Consider the following 21,605-nt stretch of genomic DNA (forward strand, 5'->3'; position numbering starts at 1 on the left):
TTTCAGCCATGCAGATGGAGGTAGAGCTTAACCTCGAAAGGCATAAATGTAGCCTTATGCAATGCAGAAGATGCATATGGAGGTAGAGCTTAACCTCGGAAGAAAGAAAAGTAGCCTTATGCAATGCTGGAGATGCATATGGAGGTAGAGCTTAACCTCGGAAGGCAAAAAGGTAGCCTTATGGAATGCAGAAAATGCAGATTGAGACAGAGCTTAGTCTCGGAAGGTAGAAAGGTAGCCTTATGCAATGCAAAAGATGCAGATGGAGGTAGAGCTTAACCTTGGAAGGCATAAAGGTAGCCTTATGCAATGCAGAGAAATGCAGATGGAGTTAGCGCTTAACCTCGAAAGGCAGAAAGGTAGCCTTATGCCATACAAAAAATGCAGATGGAGACAGAGCTTAGTCTCGGAAGGCATAAAGGTAGCCTTATGCAATGCAGAAGATGTAGATAGAGACAGAGGTTAGACTCGGAAGGCAGAAAGGTAGCCTTATGCAATGCAGAAGATGCAGATGGAGACAGAGCTTAGTATCGGAGGGTAGAAAGGTAGCCTTATGCAATGCAGAATATGTAGATGGAGGTAGAGCTTATCCTCGAAAGGCAGAAAGATAGCCTTATGCAATGCAGGAAATAAAAGGCGAATAGCAATGAAATCTCTTAGCTGATAGATGATAGCTGATAGCTTATTACTATATTGTGGCTGATGTGGGTGTCGTGTATGGATAGAAACCGTCAATAGGTGATGATTCTGAGAGTTGTATTATCGGAAAGTATGAGTGTATAGATATATCTGATGATTTTACGACTTGAATGCCTGCATCCAAAGAAACATCGTGAGTTTTGTAAAGGGGGGAAGGTTAGTTCTTTTCCCCATGAGCTTCGCTTGTCCTGCTTGGCGTTGTGTATCATTGGGGTAGCGTTGCTAAACAAAGCAATTTTGATACCAGACATGCATGATTCAGATAAAATGTAACATAAATACATAATTTAAAATAGTTTTCTTTAGATGAACCGACGAATGCGACGCGGTTCAAGACATTGCAACCTCTCTTGCTCCGGAATTTTGATGGTCCTCCTTAAAATTCTGCCCCAGTTTACTGGGTTGGTGCTTCTGACGGCTGTGTGCAATAAATGGCTGAAATCAACTTCGTAATTTTGAGGGTCCTCCTCAAAATTCTGCCCAGTTTCCAATAGCGGGGGGAAATGAAAATTTTATTGAATTGCGACCGAACCCATAGGGCTGCCAACATATTCCCTCTGAAATAGGAATCAGGTCAGGCGTAGTTCAAATTATATCATACAGGAAATCGTAAGAGTTACACATAGTATCGCTTCACTGCATCTGAATTGATCGGCTTTGGCCAAACTTCACCGTCCAATTCTGCAAGTATGAGGGCTCCTCCGGTTAGAACCCGGTGAACCATGTATGGACCCTGTCAGTTGGGAGAGAACTTCCCTTTGGCTTCATCTTGATGCGGGAAATTTTTTTTTATCTCCAACTACCCCGGTGTAAACTGTCTCGGCTTTACTCTTTTGTTGAAGGCTCTGGACATTCTGTTCTGATAAAGTTGACCATGGCAAACTGCATTCATTCTTTTCCCATCTATTAGAGCTAACTGCTCGTAGCGACTCCTTACTCATTTTGCATCGTCAAGTTCTGCTTCCTTTATAATTCTCAAAGAGGGAATTTCTACCTTGGCGGGAATGACTGCTTCTGTACCATAAACCAACATATAGGGAGTTGCCACGGTTGATGTGCGAACTGTGGTGCGGTATCCCAATAAAGCAAATGATAACTTCTCATGCCACTGCTTATGTTTCTCTATCATCTTCCTTAGTATCTTCTTGATATTCATATTGGCGGCTTCTACAGCTCCGTTCATCTGAGGTCTGTAAGCTGTAGAATTTTTATGTTTGATCTTGAAGGTTTCACACATGGATTCATCAGGTCACTGTTCAGATTGGAACCATTATCAGTAATGATTGACTCCGAAGTTCCGAACCGACAAACAATACGGTCGCGAACAAAATCTGCTACCACTTTCTTAGTCACTGCTTTGTACGATGCTGCTTCAATCCATTTGGTAAAATAATCAATTGCCACTAGAATGAACCTATGCATGTTTGATGCGGAAGGCTCGATAGGTCCGATAACATCCATTCTACAAGCGGCGAACGGCCATGGCGAGCTTGTTGTAGTAAGCTCGCTTGGAGGCACCTTTATCATGTCTGCATGTATCTGACAGCGATGGCATTTTCGGACATACTGGATGCAGTCCGTTTCCATAGTCATCCAAAATTAACCAGCTCGGAGTATTTTCTTGGCTAAGACAAAGCCGTTCATATGTGGACCGCAGGTCCCTGCATGAATTTCCTCCAATAGCCTGGATGCTTCCTTTGTGTCGACATACCTTAGTAATCCCAAATCAGGAGTCCTCCTATACAGGATTCATCCGCTATGAAAGAAGTTGTTAGATAATCTCCGAAGTGTGCGCTTCTGAGTAGGATTTGCAAGTTCTGAATATTTTCCCTTCGTCAAATATTCCTTGATATCATGAAACCAAGGTTTTCCGTCTGCTTCTTCTTCTACATGAGCATAGTAAGTTGGCTGATCATACATCTTTACCAGAAAAGGATCAATGAAGTTCTTGTCCGGGTGCTGTATCATGGATGATAGGGTAGCCAATGCATCGGCAAACTCATTCTGAACTCTGGGAACATGTTGGAACTCTGTCTTTGTGAACCTCTTCCTCAACTCCTGTACATGATGCAGATAAGGGAGTACCTTGGAGTTCTTGGTTGCCCATTCTTCTCGGACCTGATGTATAAGCAGGTCTGAATCTCCGATCACTAGCAATTCCTGAATGTTCATGTCAATGGCCAGCTTGAGCCCTAAGATGCAGGCTTCGTAATCGGCCATGTTGTTGGTGCACGGGAACCTGAGCTTGGTAGACACCGGATAATACTGGCCGATTTTTGATACTAGGACCGCTCCTATGCCAACTCCTTTGAAGTTTGTTGCTCCGTCGAAAAACATTCTCCAACTATCATAGGATTCTGCAACATCTTCCCCTATGAAAGATACCTCTTTATCAGGAAAATACGTCTTTAGAGGCTCGTATTCTCCATCCATGGGATTTTCAGCAAGATGATCTGTCAGTGCTTGTCCTTTGATTGCCTTCTGAGTCATGTAAACAATGTCGAATTCACTCAGCAGGATTTGCCACTTGGCTATCTTGCCAGTGGGCATGGTCTTCTGAAAGATGTACTTCAAAGGATCCATTCTTTATATGAGATAAGTAGTATAGGCACAGAAATAGTGCCTCAACTTCTGAGCTACCCAAGTCAGAGCACAACAGGTGCGTTCCAATAGAGAATACTGGGCCTCGTACGAGGTGAACTTTTTGCTGAGATAATTGATTGCCTACTCCTTTCTTCCCATTTCATCATGCTTCCCTAGAACACAACCTAAAGCTCCATCCAATACTGCAAGGTAGAGTAATAGAGGTCTACCCAGCTCGAGCGGGACCAAAATTGGCGGCGGTGACAAGTATTCCTTGATTCTGTCAAAGGCTTTCTAACAATCATCAGTCCATTTGGTAGCGGCGTCCTTCTTCAACATCTTAAGGATTGGCTCACAAATGACAGTGGATTGAGCTATGAACCGGCTGATGTAGTTGAGTCTTCCCAAGAAACTCATAACCTCTTTCTTGTTCTTCGGTGGTGGTAATTCTTGGATGGATTTGACCTTTGAAGGATCCAGTTCTATTCCTCGGCGACTCACAATGAACCCAAGTAGTTTTCTGGCCGGAACCCCGAATGCATACTTGGCGGGATTCAGCTTCAAGTTGTACCTTCTTAGTCTGTTGAAGAACTTCCTTAGATCTTCCATGTGGTCAGTGGCTCTCTTGGATTTGATGATGACGTTGTATACATACACCTTGATATCTTTGTGTATCATGTCATGGAAAATAGTAGTCATGGCCCTCATGTAGGTGGCCCTAGCATTCTTTAACCCAAACGGCATCATCTTGTAACAATACATCCCACACGGCGTAATGAAAGTCGTTTTCTCCGCGTCTTGCTCATCCATCCATATCTGATGATACCCAGCAAAACAATCAATGAACGACTGCAGTTCATGCTTGACGCAGTTGTCAATTAGAATGTGTATATTTGGCAAGGGGAAGTCGTCTTTCGGACTGGCCTGGTTGAGATCCCAGTAGTCGACAAAGACTCTAACCTTCTCGTCCTTCTTCGGCACTGGCACAATATTGGCTAACCATGTTGGATACTCTACTACCCTAAGAACCTTGGCTTTGACTTGCTTGGTGACTTCTTCCTTGATTTTCAAACTCATGTCAGGTTTGAACTTCCTGAGCTTCTGTTTTACTGGTGGACATGTCGGATCGGTTGGCACTTTGTGAGCTACAATAGATGTATTGAGACCAGTCATGTTATCATAAGACCAGGCGAATATATCCTCATATTCCCTTAAAAATTTCGTGTACTCTTTCTTTTATGATGGTGACAGATGAACACTGATGCGCATTTCTTTGACATTTTCTGCATCTCTCAGGTTGACAATCTCAGTTTCGTCCAGGTTAGACTTAGGTCTGTTCTCAAAATCCTCAACCTCTTTAACAACCTCTTCTGGTATATCATCTTCTTCTAAGTCTATATCCGTTTGTTGCGTTGTCTCGTTACATGTCACAATCATCGGTTCATCAAGATAAGTAATAGTAATGCTGTGTAAATAAAGTAAACAATAAAAAGTAATAAGAGCAAGATTTATAAGAAACTGAAATGCTTTGATAAATTTCATAATTGTTTTCAATATTGGAGCTTTTATTTCAATATTAAAAATGCGGAAAGAAAGCCAACTAGCAAAAAATAAAGATAATGCATGGTGCTTTATTCAGCCTTGCTACCCCGAAGCTTTCCGGGCCCTGGTGGTTCTGATGGACCAATTGTTGACGCGTGCTCCTCGGCTCACAGCTTGTATAGAAGGGCCTTCCTCCCCCTCCTCCTCGAAAATGACGCAACAATCCATGTTATCATCTTCCAAAAACAAATTGCTCATTGCTGGCAGTGCTTTCTATTCTTCCGACCTATATATGACATCGGCTGGCTGGACGGTCAGCTCTAAGCGAGGTATCAGATGCTCCAACGGATAGTAGGGACTACGCCATGGTGGCGACCAGTGGTTGAACTCCTTCCAAGTGTATTCATATCCCAAACCGAAAGTGGTACCGTGTTTCTTCAACTTGATAGGTTTAGCGATTCCTTGGAGATCCTTGCCAAGTCCCTTGCCAGGTTCGTATCCACACCAATTCAGTATACTTTCAATTTTGTTATCCCACCATTTATCCTTGTCCACGGCGTTGACTTGCTCAATGTGATGGTACATTTCTTCGCTTATATTCCTTCTTCCTCTGATTGCTGGGATGGTCTGGCGACTGTATATGGGATTGCTACCATCACCGTGAATATACCTCTCGGTGATTCCACTCGAATTTCACTACTTGATGTAGGGTTGATGCTACAGCCCCAGCGGAATGGATCCAAGGACGTCCCAATAGCAAGTTGTAAGATGCTGGGACGTCTATTACTTGAAAAATAAACATTGAACCAAGTCGATCCCATTTGCAGACACAAACTGATTTCCTCGATAGTGGATATTTGGGATCATCGAAAGCTTGGACAGTGATGGCTCCATCCTTGATCTCGTGCAGGCTCTTTCCCAATGTTCTGAGAGTCACCAATGGACAAATATTGAGGTTGGACCCTCCGTCAATTAGGATTCTGGTGATGAAATAATCTTTGCACTGCATAGTGATGTGCAATGCCTTGTTGTAGCTTAGCCCTTCAGGTGGCAGCTCATCTTCATGGAAAGTGATTTTGTGACTCTCCAATACTTGCTCTACCATGTTTGTCATTTCTCTTCCAGTTATGTTGCTGGGCATATATGCTTCGCTCAGCACCTTCAATAAGGCATTCTTATGTGCGTCAGAGCTTTGTAGCAGAGCCAAGATAGAGATCTGGGCTGGTGTTTTGTTCAACTGATCAATGACCGAATACTCTTTGGCTTGTATCTTCCTCTAGAGATCATCAGGCCCAGTTTCAGTGATGGTTGGTCATCTAGAGTCCTGCTTACTGGACTCAGCTAGATGTTCTGGAGTATAAACCCTGCCGATTCTTGCCATACCCTGTGCTCCAATTGCTTCTCCAGATTTGGTTTTCCCTTTCCTTCTTACCTCGGCGGTGTAATCCGACGGTATGGCCTTTGGGTGGAATGGTGTTACGGCTGTCATGGCCACCAGAATGGGCACCCTTGCTTTGGGAGGTAATACAATAACCTCAAATGGTACAGGTGCCTTTGGGGACCCAAACTCGACCTCAATAGGCCCTGGCGTCTTTGCAGAAGAAGGTGCTTTGAACTCAAGTGGTATGGACATGTTCTCTTCGGCGTCTCCAGAAGGTTGCATCTGGACCACAATCGGGTTAAGGGTGATTGTTGGTTTCTTTGGCTCGTCACCTTCAGCGATCAATCCAATCGACCCTTTGGGGTCCCAATCATGTTCTATCTCAATCATGTGAACATCTCCACCATTGTGGTCTGGTAGAGGGTTGTTACTGACATTCGGAGTAGGCTCCTTTGCCACAATGATCTTGTTGTCAATTAAAGCTTGGATCTTATCCTTCAGGGAGAGGAACTCATCAATGGTATGCCCCTTCATGCCAGAATGGTATGCACAGGTTTTGTTTGGCTTGACCCATTGGGAGGGGTTTTCGGGGTTTATGGCAGCGATAGGGGTGACGTAACTAGCAGCTTTGAGCCTTTCATACAGCTAGTCGATAGGTTCAACAATGGTGGTATACTGTTTACATGGTCTGCGGTCGAAGTTTGGTTAGGGTCTAAGGATATTTTGGCGAGGGGGGTGTGATTGATAGTGGTCTTATTGGGTGTTGTAGGCTTGGTAGACAGGTGCGAGTTGAGAGTATCTGGGCGAAGTGGGCTGATATGTGGGAGGTGGAGATGATTGGTAAGTAGGCGGTGGAGCTTAGTAAGAGGTCAAGGGTGCTTGGTAATTTAGGGTAGGCTGATATGTGAGTGGAGGTAATGGGTAGGTTTGGTATTTGATTGGGGACTTTGTTCTCTGTGCAACTATCACAGCCCTCACATCCCTTTTCTTAGACATTCCACCAGACTGTAGAGCCTTGTTAGTGGCCTATAATGCTTCAAAGTTTGTGACCATACCACTTTTAATACCTTCCTCGATCCTTTCCCCTAGCTTAATGATGTCAGAAAATTTCTGGCCTTCTATCAACATCAACCTCTCATAATATTGTGGGTCTTGAGCCCAGACGAAAAACCTATTCATTTGTTCTTCTTCTAAAGTCGGACTGATCTTAGCAGCTTCTGATCTCCAACGAGTAGCATACTCGCGGAATGTATCCGTAGGTTTCTTCTTTAGGTTCTGGATGTAGAACACATCTGGCGCATTCTCCGTGTTGAATTTGAATCTGTCCATGAAATCAGACGCCATACTTACCCAATTCAACCACTTCTTCGGGTCTTAGCTAATGTACCAAGATAGAGCATCCCCTTTCAAATTTCTCATAAAGAGCTTCATGCGAATATTTTCATCCTTTTCTACTCCGACCATCTCGTCGCAGTATGTCCTCAAATGAACTCTGGGATCCCCTGTGCCATCAAATATCTCAAACTTGGGAGGTTTGTACCCCTCGGGCAGTTCGACATCTGGCTGAATGCAAAGGTCTTCGTAATTCAATCCATTGATCCCCTTGCTTCCTTCAACACCCTAAACTTTGCTAGTCAGCTTCTTGAGTTCCACAGCCAGATTCTTGATAATAAAATCTTTGTTATCAGACTCAGGCGTACTTGAAATAGGTTGAGTATATTGTGGTAAGGTTTCCACATAGATGGGGGTATTGTGGAGATGATCATTAGTGGAGTTTAGTGGTTCAGGGACGAGCAGTGGGGTGTTGTTTGAAGTGTGGCATATGTTATAGTGGTGATGGGGAGCGGGTTGGTTTTGTGGTTTCAGGATGTTTTGTGGAGGTGTGGGGTTTTGAGTGTTGGGAAAGTTGACATCTGGGGTGGTGAGGGAAAACGACAAGCTTGCCAAGTTCCGAACTTGGTCCAGTTCTTCCTGAAATTTCAATAACTTTTGCTCGAGCTGGGAGGCACTTTCCTTGGAAACCTGAATACCCTGAGGAACCTCTACCCTTTATGCTATTGCTCAAATCTTCCATTTTTCCCTTGTTCTTGTTCCTGATAGGACTCAGAGGAGGAGGAGGCGGAGGGCCCTTAGATCTTGTGGAGTGTTATGACGATGCCAGAGTGCACGAACTAACCTTTGGGGAAGGGAATAAAACAAAAGTAAAAACAAAAAGGTAGCAAGTTAGTGCGGATTATGAGAAGAAAACATTGCAATATTTAAACAAATAGTGCGAGAATATAAATCGTGTCCTAATTTGGGAGCCTCGTTGTGCCCGAGGTAGGCCTAGAGACAAGTTGATTTGGAGAACTTATAATGCTAAATGTCTCATTTTATTAATAAAAATAAGACGAATCCTAAAACGACACTAAAAATAGCAGAAAATAAAATATCACTAATGGCCATTGGCCTTATTACATTCTTAAAGCAAAAGAAAGGACTCCTAGCTGCTTGGTCCCAGAAGGACCTTCTTCGGGTTGAATGCTTTCATTGATCAGATCCTCCAGCTCCAGTAGATTTTCTAGTAAAAATGCCTTCGCCAGGCGTTCTCCTTTGCCTTCCTCAGCGTTTTGACAGTCGGTGACACTCTTCCTCACTTTCCCTTCCAATTCCAGCAGACTGTACTCTAGATATTCCAACTTTTCACTAGCTTTGGCGACCCTCTCTTTCCACTCGTTGATTTGATCATTTGATGGAAGACTCATCCACCAGTCTAGAAAGAGTGATAGTATGCTAACCATACCAAAGTCGGGGACCTCGTTCTTCATTTTCTGCAAAACAAAAGGGTGAGGCCATACTTCCACCAGACTCGACTATTTAACATCAACAATTAGTATGAGCAACATTTAGTTCTCCAAATAAATGCACAGACATGGTAGCGTCCGTTTGGGTTCCAAGGGAACCCAGTGGACTTTGGACAAGGCTATCTTAAAGAGTCATTATGCGGACATCATAACTGACTTGGCTAGGTTTGACAGTGATGCATGCACAATTGAACAGAGTAAAGTTTTTATAGGGTATTAGATCGGTACCCTTGAGCGGACAAATCAAGAGGGAAAGGCACAGAACCGTTGACTGCATTGCTGATCGACTGGTTTTACCATAAATACACCTTTGCCAAATTTAGGGGTGATAATATTGGAAGGGCGCAACCACTCATTATAAGTGTTGCTGAGGTATTTTGTTTGGCACGAGTGGAATATGATGTTGAATATGCAATTACAAGAATGAAACAAGTTGTCACGTATTTGCACTTTCATAAAGTAATGATTACAATAATTGCTCATAATTACAACAGTATTGAAGGAAAACATTAAAGAAAAGAAACAAAGAGCCAAGTCCGCTTCGTAGTAGAAGAAGAGATAAAGACATTAAATAAAGGCAATAAAGAAACAGTAAAGTCATAAGTAGCATGAAATGGTAAAAGCCTAAAGCATCCCCAGCAGAGTCGCCATGTTGTCGCGCCCCCTTTTTCTAAAGCGAAATCGGGTTCATGACATTTGGGAGGACAACTCGTTCCCTCTTGGGAATTGGGTTTTTTGGGTTGAAGAGTCGACACCTAATGACTAAATTGCATTAGGACACTAAAGAAGAGTTCGAGTTGGAAAACCAGAGTTCGGGTAAGGACTAGAAATTATCTCGAGGGAAATGTGTTAGGCACCCCCCAATATCCACTAGTGTGGTTTCCGACCATGCTACAATTATGACTTTGAATAACAAGTAAACAAATAGAAGTCTCAAATAGAAGGGGGTTTTCACATAATATTGCAAGCAAGTTGTTGAGAGTTTGGCAAAAGTAAAGAAAGCAAAATTTTTAAAGAAATAGTTTGAGAATAAAATAATCAAATAAAGGAAAGAGGGTCCTTGGTTTACAAATAATATGGATCACATCAATAAAATACCTGGTAATCACTCCTCAGAATAGGGGTTACACGTGGTATTAGCGCACCGGTCATCATATCCATATCTACCCTTTCCCACCCCGTTAAGGTATTAAGCGCGGAATAGTATTGTTACTTATTGCATGCTAGTACCCGCCCCTATCCTATCAGTCTCGGACGCATTTGGGACTACTAGTCCTAAAGGGAAGGGAGATTTGGCTTTTCAGAGTTTTAAAAGGATAAAATTCTAGGGCGACAATCAAAACATATAAGGCAGGTATGGGAGAACACATAACAGTTTAAGGGCTCAAACAGGCCTCCTCATTTAAAGAAACAAATTGTTTAGCATGACTTACAAGTATTGGTTATGGTCAGAATTAAATTTAAAGCATTAGGGAAGGCTGATTTATCACATATTTCTCATATGAGAAGTCCGAATTAGGCCTCCACTGGTTGTAATTATCAAAGACTGATGCAGTTAATTAATTACCTAATTGCTTGCCTAGGTGAAACCTATAGGCATGATATCTAACGATGCTTACTCTGATTTTAAAGAAGGCTTACTGATTATATATATAAAAAACGATCTGCAGATATTAAACGATATTACTACTGATTTTAGACTTGCAAACGATTCAGATTCGGTTAATTACTCATATAGGCATGCTTTCTAAGCGTCGTTGGTTTAAAACAATTATGAAAGTGTAGGAGTCCTATAGACATGGTATCTAGGATACATTTTGTTACTTTTAACCTATAACTGTTTGCCCAATGATGGAGGTATATGCGGAAGTGTAGAAAACCTATAATCATGATTTCTATATGCAGAAGTGCAGAAAAAACCTACATACAGGATTTCTATATAATATGTAAAAGTGCAGAAACTTATAGGCAGGATTTCTATATGATATGCAAAAGTGCAGAAACTTATAGGCGGGATTTCTATATGATATGCAGAAGTGCAGAAACTTATAGGCAGGATTTCTATATGATATGCAAAAGTGCAGAAACTTATAGGCAGGATTTCTATATGATATGCAGAAGTGCAGAAACTTAAAGGCGGGATTTCTATATGATATGCAGAAGTGCAGACACTTATAGGCAGGATTTATAAGGCAAAAGTGCAGAAACTATAGGCAGGATTTCTATATGAAATGCATAAGTGCAGAACTTGTAAATAGTAACACCTATGAGCATGTTGTCTACCCTTTGAATACACAAATGACCCTCTCCTTTTTTACTTAGAACCCCATAAAATATTACATACCAGAATGAATCAAGAAAAGTAAAATTACATCAGAAATTTAAGCTATAACCAAGGAGCCTAATTCAGACTCAAGGTCTAACAATATGAGATGAACCAACTTCCAGGATTAGATTTCCAAAGCCTTTCCCTCATTTGGGATGTGTCAAAGTTCCCTAAGAGCCTCAAGTGGACACCGGGCAGTGCTTACACCCCAAATTTATTGCAGACTTAAGCAAGTGCAGTGTGGACGAGCCAGCCCTCAAATGTCCAAGTTAAGAGGGAACTCAAGGTCCCAAAGCAAGGCTCATAGGGGGGAAGAACTTAGAATCTAAGAGAGAGTGCAAGTGCATAGAGGGGATTTAGGGGAAGGCCATGACAGGCTGGTGGTCATGCCCAGCAATTAGGAGTGTTGGCACATCCCCGACCAGCCTGTTAGCCAAAGTTGGGAGTTAGGATCCATTGAGGATCAGGTTCAGACCTAAGCACCAACTTGGATGCTGTCAGGCCATGAACCTTAACTCAAACACATAGAAGGGAGTGGGGGTATAGGGAATTCATAACAAACAGCAGATGCAAAGAAAAAAAACAGTTTACATAGTTAACATTAATCACTGAACATGAACAGCAAAGTAAACAAGCTTGCAGAAACTGCAAATAAACACATAGGGGAGTGAGGTAGAAAAGTTAAATTAGAACATACCAGCTTCAGGAAAAACAAAGAAGTAAAAGCAGTCTTGAGAAAGCCAAGTTGCAAGCAAACAGTTCCAAAAGATCTTATAAATAGTAGAATGTTGTAAGAGTATTGAACTCAAATCAGTATTGTAAGTATGTAAGTAAGCCGAAAGTATTGAACTAAAGGCTTGAGGTATTCAACTCGAAGTAGTGGCGTAAAAGTATTGAATTGGAAGTGAGTTAAAAGTGCAGAAGGGTAGTCCCTTTTATAGTGCAGAGAATCAAGTAAGAAAGATAAGAAAATAACTTGCAATCAATCACATAGGATTTCCCTTAAGTTAAGGGATTTGATTTCAAATGGGTAGAAGACATTTAAGGAAAGAAATTTTGATTAAAACCTTTTCAAAGTAGCACAAAAGGGGTAAATACATAAAAGTTTATTTAAGGAAAAACTCAGTGGTACACGGCTTGGGAAAAATAAGGAAAGGGAATCAATCAAACAGCCAGGGAAATCAAAGTTACAGGTTTGATCTCAAATGAACCAAGTCAGGAAAGGTAAAGAAGGTTCAATTAGAGAGAATCGGTAACAATCAGTCAGGACTCATTAAAAGGAATTCGAAATCAATCAATTAGTCAGTAAAGACCTTTTGAAATAAGAGTTCCCATATATAAATCACACAAACATGTGAATCAAGAAGTTATATAGAAGAGAGTTTACTCAAAGAGAGGTTCAAAATCATGAGCAAGAAAGGGTACAAGTCCAGTTTGCAGACTCACAATGAGTCTGAGAGTTCAGGGTCCCAAAGCCCTAACTCGCACAAATTCAAAATTGCCAAGAAACCCCCAAATCCTAGGGTTTCATAGAGATGAGAAAGCAAGTCATTGAAACAGGCTCAGAAGCCTCTTTCAAAGATTTATGAGAAACAAACAGACATGATACAAAGAAAGAAAGCTAATTTGAGGTCATAGAGAACATATTTGAGAAACTCGGAACTTAAACAAGTTCAGAAAAGAAGAGGTGATACAGACTTAAATTAAAACAGAGGAAACATGTTCAGCAAGAACGCAAACAGAGTCTAATACAGAAAACAAAAAAAAACTCAACAGTAAGCACATATAGTAGAAGAGTAAGGGAAACATAACAAAGATTAACAGGTATAGTAGAATAAGAAGAGTAGGAGAACAGTAAACGCGTAGTAAAAGAAGCCATACGAGCATAGCACAGACAAACACACACAAAGAAAGAATCAGAAAGATCTTTTTTGAAAACTTTTCAGAAACGATTTTTGAAAAGAAAATTTGGGGTAAACACTGCAGAAGCCCAGTAGGACACGAACATACCATAGATCTAAGAAAATAAACATAGAAGAGCCTCGAACAACTTAGGGTTTTGGAGAAACCCTAGAAATAAGAAAGGCTTGGAAGAAAAATCAGATCCTGAGTCGAAGAGGTGAGAAATCAGGCTCCTGAGGCCTAAATGTGCCGGAGCATGGCCGGAGAAGCTATAGAAATGAAGATTCGAGAAGATCTGGAAGAACCATCGAAGTCAGCCTTCAAAACCTCGAACGCCCAAGGTATAATGATGGAGAGGGGTGAGTACAGACCGTCCATGGCTTGAGAAGCCATAGATTTCGGTGAAAATATGGTGAAATAAGGTAGGAGGAGGCTAGGGTTTCGAAGAGCTGATGAGAGGATTTGAGAGCATTTGGGATTCAAAGGTGGAGGGTCAGGTGAGAATGAGGGAGATTAGGGTATATCGTTTGGTTTAATTATGGTAGGGTGAGTTACGGTCGTTGATCTTGTGTGATCAACGGCCTAGATTTAGGAGAGTAGGTGGGAACCGGGTAAGGGTCATTTGGATCGGGTTGTGGGTTTGGTCAGATTAAAAATTGGGCCCGTCCAAATGGGTTGGGTCAAATAATGGTTAAAATTGAAAGATAAAAAGGATGTATTTGAAATGGAATGAGGCTAGATGTTAAATAGCTAGTTTACCCTTTTATTTTATAAAAATAGTAAAAAATAATTTTAAAAGTAAACTAAAAGTACTGAGCCAATTAATAATATATAAATATTAATTTAAAAATACTGGAAATAATTTTACATTTGTAAAATGATATTAATCTTAAAATAGGCTAGAATTGCAATTATATGCAATTTAGCTTTAAGAATACCAAATAAAATTTGTAAAAATATACAAAAATCACCTTAACTATATTTTGGTATAAATATGAGAATAAGATAAGTTATTCACCAAAATGATAATCTTGGAAATAATTATTATTTTTTGTACTGCTAAAGTGGACAATAAACTGATTTTAAAATCTTAAAAATTAGGAAAAAATACCAAAACTCTTGGGAATGCTTATATATGTATGTACATGTTATTTTGAAAGTATTTTGTACATAAAAATACATAAAATTGGGTATCAACACTATCCCTCAACCTTAATTTATTCTCTTTCACTTATTACCTGAGCTCTTTTGAGTTCTTATTCTTAGCCGGCCGAAAGCCAAGGCTACATATGTTCTATCATTAAATTCCCTAGTGTGAGCACTGCTCGGGGTCCAATTGAGACTTTGTGAACTCTGACACACTAGGACTTGGTCCCTAGTCATTTCCTGAATCTTCTATATTAACCACCCTAGTGTGAGCACTGCCTTGGATTCTTAAAGCCCTTGGGAACTCTAACACACTAGGGTCCAGGGTTCCTTGCCACTTTGTCCTAATTGCTCAATTCTATTCCATTTCACTTGCTGAATAAGCTAGTGTGCTTGTGTAGATGGCTATTTTTGAATCTGTGATGGCTACTAGATTCTGGCTATGACTTCCGGGTTGTTGTAAACTACGTGGACTTGAAATCGAAGGCCTGGCCTGGCTGGGTATACTTTGGGCCTGTCTTAGGCCCATTATAGTTATTTGTAACTTTGTAATTTATTTCATTTATAGGGCTTGTAATAACTTTGTATAAACAATTAGGGTGTTAGTAAAAAGGGAATGGGTAGAATTCTCAATCTACATGCCATGGATAGATAACATGCCTATAGGACTTGACAATGTGTTTGCTATATGTGTTGTGTGATTACATGAGCCCTATATAAATCATGATATTAGGAGAAGCACACACACTCTACTTGTTTACTATTCAGCCGCTATAGACAGCTGAAGTGAGCACTTTGCATGAATACTCAGCTATTCACTAGAAAGCACGCCTATATGATGTATAATATCTGGTTTGTCAACTTAGAAACCATGCCTATAGTAAATCTCGCACTTCAATCAATTTTCCTAATACACGCACATTATTCAAAAGCATAATCGTTGAACTAAATATTTTACCTGCTCATATGTCTACTTCTGTCCGAGTATAAGATATCATGCCTATAGGAAATGAATGCTAATAACACCCCTTACAATCTGCACCACGCTCAATAGATATCATGCCTATAGGATTTTAATTACTTAAATTCGCTGTTGCATCACACTGCCCATGTAGAAACCATGCCTATAAGAGCTAAATATGTATAAAATCAGCTCAAACTGTCAACCTTTAGAAAGCATGCCTATGGGAGCAAACTAAGTAATTCAGAATATATTCCATGGTTATCACTGCCAACTACCGCACCTAGATATCATGTCTATAGGTTCAAATACTTATAATCTGTAATTTTAGTAATCAGTATGCGATACTAGACTCCCTGAAATATAAAGTTATTTAGAAAGCATGCCTCTAAAATAACACCTCGCAACTGAAACTACCTGCATGATTGAATTCCAAAGTCGTATAGAAATCATGTATATAGGGCTTAATAACTTTAACTCGTCTCAATACTGAAACTATCAAATGCATAATTTATTTGCGTGCAATTTTTGTCTAAGTACGGAGGCTAACTTTAGCCCTTAACTACTTTTATGTTAAATCCAAATTGTTTTGTATGTCGCTTAGTTTTCTCATTTTGAGCAACCTAAGTTAGGTCTTGTAATGACCCGACCGGTCGTTTCATGAGTTACCACTCTGTTTTCCCCATTTCCACTTCTTATTGTCTTGTTCAACTGTATTATGTGTTATCGGGTTGGTTGGCTTGGGTTTGGAGAGGTTTTGGTAAGGTTTGAGACACTTAGTCTCTTTTGAGTAAGCTTAAGTTGAAAAGGTCAACCGAATGTTGACTTATGTGAAAAAGGGTTTGGATGTGATTTCTGATGGTTCAGATAGCTTCTGGAGGTTATTTGAGACTTAAGAGCGTGATCAGAATGTGTTTTGGAGGTCCGGAATAGATTTAGGCTTGAATTGGCGAAATAGGAATTTTGGCGTTTTTCGATTGATAGGTGAGATTTTGACATAGATGTCTAAATGGAATTCTAGAAGTTGGAGTAGGTCTGTTGTGTCATTTGTGATGTGTGTGGAAAAATTTCAAGTCATTCGGACAAAGGTTTATAGACATTTTGATCGAAAGCGGAATTTGGAAGTTTTTGGGATTCTTAGGCTTGAATCCGATGTAAATTTGGTGTTTTGAGCGTTCCGAAGGTTGGAACAAGTATTAATGAGGTTATGGGATATGTTGGCATGTTTGGTTGAGGTCCCAGGTGCCTCGGGTGAGTTTCGGGTGGTTGAACGGATCATTTCATGTTGGAGGATATTGCAGAAAAACTGATGTTGGTATTGCAGGTTTTTGACCTTCGCATTTGCGATGGATGTCCAACGTTCGCGAAGGGTTAGGATGTGAGGCAATGGAGTTGGCCTTCATGTTCATGAAGGTGGTCCTGCGTTCGCAAAGGGCTGAGGCCAGTGGTCATCGCGTTCGCGAGGGTTTAGCTATGTTCGCATAGAGGAAAGGTGAGCAGCTAGGTCTAGGTCAATTTGTTCTTCGCGTTTGCGAGTGGGTAGTCGCGTTGGCGAGGGTTGAGAAGCTAATCCATCGCGTTCATGTACAGGGAGTCACGTTCATGATGAAGGAAAAGTGGTCAACATAAGTTTGTGCTTCATGAACACGAGGCGTTGACCGCGTTCGCGAAGAAGGGTCGTGAATAGCTGGGCAGAATGTTTAAAATGCCATATCCGCAATTTTGGGTCTAAGTTTCACCATTGTTGAGCGATTTTAGAGCTTTTTGAGGAGGATTGAAGAGGGAATCAAGGGGAAATATTTAGAGGTAAGATTTATCGACTTAATATCAATCCTAATGTGATTTCTACATATTTAACCATGGAATTTGTGGAATCTAAAGCCTAAAATTGGAAATTAGGGCTTGGAAATTAGAGACCTAAATCTAGGGATTTGAGGGGTCATTTGTGGTCGGATTTTGGTGTAGTTGATATGTATGAACTCGGGAGAGTGTGAGGATTCTAGTTTTGTGATTTTTGTCGCAATCCAAGATATGGGCACGGGGGTCGAGTTTGGGCAATTTCGAGATTTTTGATGTAAATTGGTTATTTTCGAGTGGGCTTTGTTCCCATAGCATATTTTGATTGTATAAATCCGTTTTGGATAGATTTGGAGCATTCAGAGGCCGATTCGAGAGGAAAAGACATCGCGAGCTAGAGTTTGGATCGGATTGAGGTAAGTAATAATTGTAAATGCTGTCCTGAGGGTATGAAACCCCGAATTTCACATCGTTGTGCAACTTTGAGGTGGCGCACATGCTAGATGACGAGCGTGGGGTCGTGCACCATTGGGGATTGTGACTTAGTCCGTCCTGTACGACTGCTAAGTCGCGTATTTGATTGAAATTGTTTGATATCATTGGGTTTTGGAAAGTATTATCATATTTTGTGCTGAATGCCATATTTGGGCCTCGTCCAACACACTGCTTTGACTTCATATTTGTGCTCAGTCATGATGTATTCTATTGTTTTCATAACTCAGCCATGTTTACTCAATTTTGACATTTTTAAATGATATTCTGGGCTGAGTATCATGTTTTACTATTCCCGAGTGGCTTTTAGTGATTTCTGACAGAGTAAGGCCAAGGGCCTGTATTGTGAGGTTATTATGGGATCGGGCTGTGCACCGTAGCGGTATTGTATTGATTCATGATTTTGAGGCCGAGGGCCTGATTTGTTACACTACGAGGTGGTTTGTTATAAGGTCGAGTGCCTGTTTGATTATGCTACGAGATAGCTTGATATTGCGCTTGGGATGTAAGGAGCCCCTATTGGAGTCTGTACACCCTTAGTGAGCGCAGGTACCCAGTATGAGATGTGATATAGCCTAAGGGGCTGATATTTTCCATGTTATTGCCCGAGGGGATGATACGGGTGATTATGAGATAGCCCAAGGGGCTGGTTCTGTTGGTATGTAGCCCAAGCAGATGATTTATGTTTCTATCTTTTCTCCCTATTTTCGTTCAATCGTTTGAACTACTAAAAGATGTTGTAAAGAGGGTTTCACTGAACTAAGGTGTTTTTACAAGTTTTTACTATTTTATTGCACTGTACTGGTTTACTATGAGTCGTGAGGAGGTTTAGTAGAGTCTCGCGGATCAGTACAGAGACATCTGTATTTATCCTTGGGAGGCTGCAGAACCTTTAGGAAAACTTCATATTCTTGAAATTCTTCTCGTGCGAATCTGTTGATTCGAGTACTAAACTTCGGTTATTCTATTCTCTCACAGATGGTGAGGACAAGTGCTACCGGTCAGAATGGATGACCACCAGTACCACTTATTGGAGCCACTAGAGGCCGAGGACGCAGTCGAGGCCGTGGTAGGGGTAGTGGTGTAGCCCGCACAACAGCTAGGGCAGCACCTGCAGATCCACCAGCCACCCTAGTTCATGATCAGGTCCCAATTGTGGATGCTCCAGTAGCAAAAACTTAGGCACCAGATGTGCCCATTATGATTTTGGGTCTTCAAGAGGCCCTGAACCAGATTCTATCAGTATGCACTGTCCTAGCTCTAGCGGTCTCATTCACTATAGCCGCAACTACTTCTCAGGCCGGGGAAGGCACTCAGACTCCCGCCGCTCACACACCTGAGCAAGTTGGGCAGGGACTTTAGACACCAAGGGCACCTCCATCCCAGCCGGTTGTAGCTGTTCAGGACTATGTAGCTCCTGCTATGCTAGAGGACGAGTAGCGCAGGTTGGAGTGGTTTAGTAGACTTTAGCCTCCGACTTTTAGTGGTATAGATGGCGAGGATGCCCAGGGTTTCTTGGACAAGTGTTAGAGGATTCTTCACACAACGGGTATTCTAGAGACCAGCGGGGTCACTTTCACTACTTTTTAGTTTTCTGGAGCTGCCTTCACTTGGTGGGAGGCTTATGAGAGGCGTAGGCCTATTAGTGCAGCACCCCTTACCTGGTAGCAGTTCTCCGTTCTCTTTTTGGAGAAGTATGTGTCACAGTCTTGTAGAGAGGGGCTGCGCAGGCAGTTTGAGCAGTTGTGTCAAGAAGATATGACTGTGATGCAGTATGAGATGAGGTTTTTGGAGTTAGCTCGTCATGCTGTTTGGTTGGTTCCTACGAAGAGGGATAGGAATAGGAGGTTCATTGATGGCTTCACATATCAGCTTCAAATTCACATGACTAGGGAGAGGGTGTCTGGTGCTACTTTTGAGGAGGTTATTGACATTGCTCGCAAGATTGAGTCAGTTCGTTTCCAGGAGAGATATGAGAGGGAGGCCAAGAGGCCTCGGGGATCTGGTAGTTATGGTGGTGCTCCTTAGAGAGATTAGTTTCAGCACGGTAGAGGCCGTCCATTCAGACATGCTCAGTCAGCTCATCTAGGTTATCGTGGGGCATCATCGGGTCATGGTTCTCACAATTCTCATCAAGGACATTCATCACTCAATGCCCTTCCAGCATAGAGTTCGCCCAGGTTATCATGGAGGCAGTATCCTCATCGTCTTGGGGGTTCATCTCAGCAGAGGAGTCATCCATCGGCTTCAACGCTAGTTACTTCACCACTACCCACCCAGCCAGCTGGGGGTGGAGGATAGTCAGCTAGGGGTCACCCTAGATGGGGAGGTCGATCAGGTGGTGGTCAAGCCCGTTTTTATGCACTCCCAGCTAGACCTGATGCTATTGCTTCAGATGTTGTGATTACAACTAGCCTCTGTGTTATTTGATCCCGGTTCCACTTTTTCATATGTGTCATCATATTTTGCTCGTTATTTGGATATGCCCCGTAAGTCACTTATTTCATTTGTTCGTGTATCTACTCTGGTGGGTGATACTATTGTTGTGGACTGTGTGTATCGATCGTGTGTGGTAACTATTGGGGGTCTGGAGACCCGAGTGGACCAGTTATTGCTTTGTATGGTGGACTTTGATGTGATATTGGGCATGGATTGGCTATCTCTGTGTTGTGCTATTTTGGACTATCATGCTAAGACAGTGACATTGGCTATGCCGAGTGTGCCACAGATTGAGTGGCGAGGTTCGACTGATTTTTCCCCAGTAGGGTGATTTCGTTCTTGAAGGCCCATCGGATGGTGGGGAAGGGTTGTCTTTCATACTTAGCCTTTGTGAGGGATGCCGGTGCAGAGACTCCTAGTATTGATTCTGTTCCTGTTGTGCAAGATTTTCCCGATGTGTTTACTATAGACCTGCCGGGCATGCCACCAGACATGGATATTAATTTTCGTATTGATCTGGTGCCGGACACTCAGCCCATTTCTATTCCACCGTATCGTATGGCACCAGCAGAATTGAAGGAGTTGAAGGAGCAGTTTTAGGAACTCCTTGATAAGGGGTTCATTCGGCCTAGTGTGTCGCCTTGGGGTGCGACTGTTCTATTTTTAAAGAAGAAGGATGGCACGATGAGGATGTGCATTGATTACAGGCAGTTGAACAAAGTAAAAATAAAGAACAAGTATCTCTTGCCTCGTATCGATGATTTGTTTGACCAGCTTCAGGGAGAGAGAGTGTTCTCCAAGTTTGATCTCCATTCATGTTATAACCAGTTGAAGATCAGGGACTCGGATATTCTTAAGATAGCTTTGAGGACCCGTTGTGATCATTATGAGTTGTTGATGATGTCTTTTGGGCTGACCAATGCCCCAACAGCGTTCATGCATTTGATGAACAACGTGTTTCGGCCTTATCTCAACTCGTTTGTCATAGTTTTCATTGATGATATTTTGGTATACTCGCGTAGTTAGGAGGAGAACGCGGATCATTTGAGAGTTCTGTTGCAGAGATTGAGGGAGGAGAAGCTTTATGCAAAGTTCTCCAAGTGTGAGTCTTAGCTCAGTTCAGTGGCTTTCTTGGGGAACGTGGTGTCCAATGAGGGTATTCAGGTTGATCCGAAGAAGATAAAGGCATTTCAGAGTTGGCCTAGACCGTTCTCAGCCACAGAGATTCACAGCTTTCTTAGTTTGGTAGGTTATTACCTCTGGTTTGTTCAAGGAATTTCATCTATCGCATCACCCTTGACCAAGTTGACTCAAAAGGGTGCTCCATTCAGGTGGTCGGATGAGTGTGAGGAGAGCTTTTAGAAGCTCAAGACTGCCTTGACCATAGCTCCAGTGTTGGTTTTGTCATCAGCTTCAGGTTCATATACCATGTATTGTGATGCTTCGAGAGTTGGTATTGGGTGTGTGTTGATGCAGGAGGGTAGAGTTATTGTT

The sequence above is a fragment of the Nicotiana sylvestris genome, chromosome 8, assembly GCF_000393655.2.
Source record: "Nicotiana sylvestris chromosome 8, ASM39365v2, whole genome shotgun sequence".
Lineage (NCBI taxonomy): Eukaryota > Viridiplantae > Streptophyta > Magnoliopsida > Solanales > Solanaceae > Nicotiana > Nicotiana sylvestris.